The sequence below is a fragment of the Hesperophylax consimilis genome, chromosome 9 (assembly GCF_061612785.1).
Source record: "Hesperophylax consimilis isolate HC1 chromosome 9, BYU_Hcon_1.0, whole genome shotgun sequence".
In the NCBI taxonomy this organism is placed as follows: domain Eukaryota; kingdom Metazoa; phylum Arthropoda; class Insecta; order Trichoptera; family Limnephilidae; genus Hesperophylax; species Hesperophylax consimilis.
In genome coordinates this window covers 20,133,130-20,138,631 of record NC_142844.1, presented here as the reverse complement: position 1 = coordinate 20,138,631, position 5,502 = coordinate 20,133,130, and the positions used below count along the sequence as shown (strand labels likewise).

The 5,502-nt window shown below is 34.6% G+C and overlaps 1 long non-coding RNA gene across 1 annotated transcript; it reads right to left on the bottom strand.

Moving 5' to 3' along the window:
• Positions 1-544: 544 nt before the first annotated feature.
• On the bottom strand, positions 545-5,084 carry LOC149421034 (uncharacterized). The gene is made up of 3 exons (XR_016302606.1): positions 4,963-5,084; positions 4,185-4,382; positions 545-3,829 (listed from the first exon to the last, which is right to left on the bottom strand). It is a non-coding gene; the product is annotated as an uncharacterized LOC149421034 (long non-coding RNA).
• Between the last annotated feature and the right edge of the window lie 418 nt (positions 5,085-5,502).

The following is a 5,502-nucleotide window of genomic DNA, read 5'->3' as shown; positions in this document are numbered from 1 at the left end:
ATTGACAAATAATGTATTTTCTGTATATGTTGTCGATTATGAAAATCCGACTTTGTCCGTGGGTGGCCCGATGAAATAATTACCTATTGAAGACAATATTAGCGATTTCTAAACGAAAATCTGAAACAGAAAAATCATAAAAGGATACGGTCACATCTAAGACACGTGCCTCGGAAAGGCAATGGCCCTGGGTTCGCGTCCTAGATGAGACCGTATCCTTTTCTGATTTTTCTGTTTCAGATTTTCGTTTAGAAATCGCTAATATTGTCTTCAATAATTAAATATTACAATTTGAGGTTTTACTCAATAAAGGTATTCCAAAAAATAAATTTAAAAAAAAAATAATAATTACCGTGTACCAGTTGGGGATGCCATACTTCTACTGGCTCCAGGCGATTTTGAGCAGTTGGGTTATTTTGAGCAGTAAAAAAAAACGAAAAATTTATTTTTTCCAATTTATTTTAATCAAATCAAACTTATAATACATTATTTAACACATTAAACAATACAAAAATTCTTATTATTGTAAAATAACAGAGGAATATTATTTGTAACATATCTACCTAGCAAAGAAAAATAGATAATTATTACTTGTGTTACCCTACGAAATGTAGTTCCGTTTCCAGAAACACATCTTTTCCCACCGTTTTCTCGGAGGGTGAGTAGAGAGGACAGACCACCACACCTGTCTTGACACATGCTCCTTGCTTTATTCACATCCACGCATCGTCTGATACAAACTACTGTTGTTCAGACTCTTGACATGGCGTGACTCAACTCGAACCCGACATGTCTTCGATCGGGCTTACACATTATTAATTATGTAAGTAGGTACTTTACATTTCTTTTTGATCAAATTTAACATTCTTCAGTAATAATTTAAAAGGAATAAGGATAATATATACCGTATACATAATTTATTATTTTCTTAAGATAATTTTTCATAAAAAATTACAATTATTTTTTTAACTTATTTATTTTTTGGGGCGTCGCCGACTTCTTTTACTATTTAAACTTCTCTAAACACTCCTGGCACTAATAACAACAAAATTTTCAGCGATATCGGTCGACTACTTTTTTTGCGAGCACAAACATACGCAGCCTGAATTTCTATATACATATTAACATTAGAAACCAGTTAGAATTTAAATCAACCATTTGGATTGCATTTTATAATATCAAACGTTGTCCTGCCTCAAACTGCCTTCTATGTAGGGAAGTTAAAATTTATGGTTGTATGCATTTCTGGATGAGAAATTTAATAAAAAATAAAAAAACATTGATTATTATTTTTTTTTAGATCTCGGCAACAGCAAAACTATTCTAATTTCAAGCTGGAACCAACCATACACATTCACAAAATTTTATTGAAATCGGATGGGCGGTTTCGGAGATTAGCGTTTACGAACACAGCGACAAATGATTTTTATAATAAGATAATGTTTCTTGAAGTTAATTAATATGTTTGGGGAGGGATTTTGATAAGTATTTATCTGCAACCTTTAATCTCCTACATGCAAATACCGTCCACTGACAGCTTCAACTGTACTAATTTTGTGTCTACAAATTAAACAAAAAGTATATATGAATCTAATCTAACGAATATTCCTAATAACGGATATGTTGGGCAGGAATTATGAATATGAAAGGTTTTGTTGTTTTGACTGAAATAGATTTCCCAAACTGTCCAACCTTACCTAGTACATATTATTGGGGGGGAGGCGCGTGACCGAGTCCTTTTGTGTGCTTTGAAATGAACCTAACAGTATACAGTCAACTCGCATTGTAATATCACCATTTAATCGGCGAAAATAAAATCTGCTTAGTACTATTCCTTTTTTAATAGCGCCCAAATAGCATTTACAGTGTGAATTTCCGATCTACAGTATATTAAGTTTATCCATAGACATCCAAATTGATAAGCTAGCCCGTCAGGGAAAGGGGGACAAACCCTGTCTGTAATTTGTCAATAAATTAATCTGACAGTATACAGGCAGCTCACATTGTAATATCATCATTTAGTCCGCAAAAATAATATCTGCTTACAAATTACTAGTTCTTTTTTTAATGGTGCGTAAATTGCTGGCTGCGTAAAAAACTTACAAAAAACAAAACCTACAAAACCCAAATCGGGTGAAGAAAAGTTCGGACTTGTTTCGAAAACTAAATATTTTGTTACAAAAACTTTTAGAAACGTGTTGAATATGTGAAAAAAATTTCCTCCCTAACTAATTTTTAGCATCCTCAGGCAACTAAAACATTCTTTATATCGTTTTGACGAAAATTCCAATCCTGCGCAGAAAAGTCCCACAGTGGACGGCTCCAGAAAACATTGGCGTTGCGTTGCTTTAGGAACTTTCAATGTGTTGTTATTTCAATGTGCGCACTTTGGCGTTTAATGTACTACTGATGTCGTAGATTATTCAAAGTATTCTCGAACCCTTCCCGGTGAAAAAATATGGCTACGTGGTTTTCATCCAGCTCGTCGAAATGATTCCCGGATTTCATGTTAGGACAAGTCTGTCAATTTCAATGTCTATGGTTCGCTGCTTTGACGCGCCACAGTAGCCGGAACGAGTCAGCTCTTCCGGAAATCAGAGGACACTCTCTTCCAGGCTTACGTGCAGTGGCACAGCGCTCCCCTACATCATAGATGGCGAGTTTCCCTTAATCCCCCGGAATGCAAGTGATGAATATTTAAAAAAATTCGTATCACATAAGTTTTTAAATATATTTTTATTTTTATAATAAATCTAATCTATAATTTTATGACAGACAGAGTATTGCATCCACCGCTCAACTCAACTAAATAAAAAATAAAAACTTTACATATTTTTTAAGGCAATGTTAGCAATTTTTAAACAAAAATTTGAAACAGAAAAAGATACGGTCGCATCTAGGACTTGAACCCAGGACCTACGCCTTGCCGGGGCGGTGGTATAAATAAATATTATTACTATTTTTATTAACATATTACATTAAGAATATTGAAAAGGTTCATATTAAGAGTGCATTAACAAGTGCTTCTTAATTTGCACTTTTTTAGAACATGAATAATTGCATTCGGAACAAGAAAAAGGTTTTGTTACCGAGTGTTTGATCATGACGTGACCCTGCAAGTATGATTTTTTGGAACACGCATAATTACATTCGGAACATGAATATTCTTTCTGTCCAGAGTGCCTCAACATATGTCTCTTTAAAGACATTTTTTTCGAACACGCATAATTACATTCAGCACATGCGAATGGTCTCTCGTTAGAATGCGTGACCATGTGAACCTTGATACCCGCTTGATGAGAACACACAAAATTGCATACGGAACATGCGAAAGGCTTCTCCCCAGTATGAGTACGCATGTGAACATTGACACCAACTTTTGAGGCACATGTGAAACTGCATTCAGAACATGAGAATGGTTTTTCTCCGGAATGCGTCATCATGTGCCTCTTTAATCGGTGCATTTGAGAACAACCATAATCACATTCGGAGCACGACAGTCGTTTTTCTTCACAATGCGAAAACATGTGAGTCTTGAGACCTGATTTACGAGCGGATCTAAAATCGCATAAGAGGCATGCGAATGGTTTTTCTGATGAATGCATCACCATGTGGTCTTTTAAACGACATTTAAGAGTACATGTATAATTGCATTGGGAACATGAGAATGGTTTCTCTGGAGCATGTGTAGCCATATGCCTTTTGAAATGGGACGTATAAGGGTTTGAATAACCGCACACAGAACACGTGAATGTTTTCACAATGTTGTTTCCCTTTTCGGCATCATCTTTGTAGTTAGTTGGAATTATTTTATTTGCGTTGGTGAGCACTGTAGAAAAAAACAACTTTTAATTTTCGGTGGGTTCTGAAAAGTTAATTTGCATTAAGACTGCCATAGAAATTCAAATAACTGCTATAAAAATTTAAATTACCAATCAGCGCCATTTTTTTTACATTTGAAATAATGTACGTTCGTTTAAGCATTTCAAAAAATAATAACCAGAAAAGCACAACTGTCGTGTTGTTATACTTGTCAGCTGATCACAATTTGATAAAAGTCTGAAACGGATATGGAATCGGGGATTGACTGGGACTTTCCAAATAAAAAATGACATTCAATTGAAAATGCTGGGTATGAAAACCAAGAAAAATTGTTACATTTTTTGCTAAAATGTCGTCCTTACCTGCCGTGCGATCAGCGTTTTCCGTAATTTCCCTTTTAATATCCGGGAGAACTATTTCAGCGGCCGTATGCATTATTTCACCTCCGTGTCCTTCTCGTATCCCTGGTTCCACCTTGACGGTAACATTGTCCATGTTCATTTGCGACGGTAAGCTGATTCGTGGAATGAAATGCTCGATTACCGCTCAAGTTGGTACTCCTGCAAAGTGGAAGAGACTTCAACCTTACCGAAATAGTTTGTTTCCCCAGAGTAGCTACTTATATTCCGAGAAATGTTTTATCTCGCTCACAAAAAAAAAATTGTAATTTAAAAATATTCGAAACTTTGATTGACAAAAAATGGAACTGAAATGCAGTATTTTCCATTCCACCAAATTTAAATAGTTTTTTAAAAAGTAATTAAGTTGAATCAAAATTTTAGTTCAAAAAACATCCGTACTAAGCGTGGCCAGCGATCCTAAAAGATTACCCTCGAAATTTTGCTTGAAATGAATAGCGAAGTACTTTACAACCCCTTTCTTCCTCAAGGTATTCATTGGAATACATTAAGCTAACCTAAATTAGAGATTGGAATATGTAAATCAACAGAAATATGAATTATTGTTTAAGGTAAAGGGCTAAATTTCAGGTTATTGGGGGTTTTATAGCCTATGTTCTGTTGAATCACAGATTTCGTAATAATTAACGTAGTACATAACCTCAATGACGTTAGATGTATTACCTGTATTCAAGCAGATTTCGGCAAAGTTAAATTAGATCTTTTATTCAATTACACATACCTCTGCAAGATGAAACCCCCTTGTGTTTATTTTATTTTCCAGATGAAATCTTTGCCACCCGTACAAGTAATTAGAACCTCAAGAATATAATTGACAAATTTCTCAGCACACCAGTGCGTTTCTGAAAACAGAATGACAGATGATCATAGAGAATATTTCGGACATAGATTTAGGACACTTAAGTTTGTTGTTAAAATTTATTTATTTACTCTTCATAATAATCATGAAAAAAATTTATTACGCATAAAACCTATTTATTATGGGCGGGTAAACTTGTAACTTGGTACTTTTCTTTTTTATTACCTTGGATTTTCTTCCAACCAACCCGTTCATAATGTTCAAAAAAGTGTGGCTGCACACTTTCACAGAAGATTTTCTGGTTTTCTCTGTGAAGATGCTGCCGCTTATTTAGACAACTCACTTCACATATTTCCAGTCATGTTTTTTCTACTTTAAATTATGTAAAAGATGTGCGATCAAAGTGTCAAAGCCAAAAATTTATAATATTGTAAACATTAGGTATGGTATATTAGCCCCATC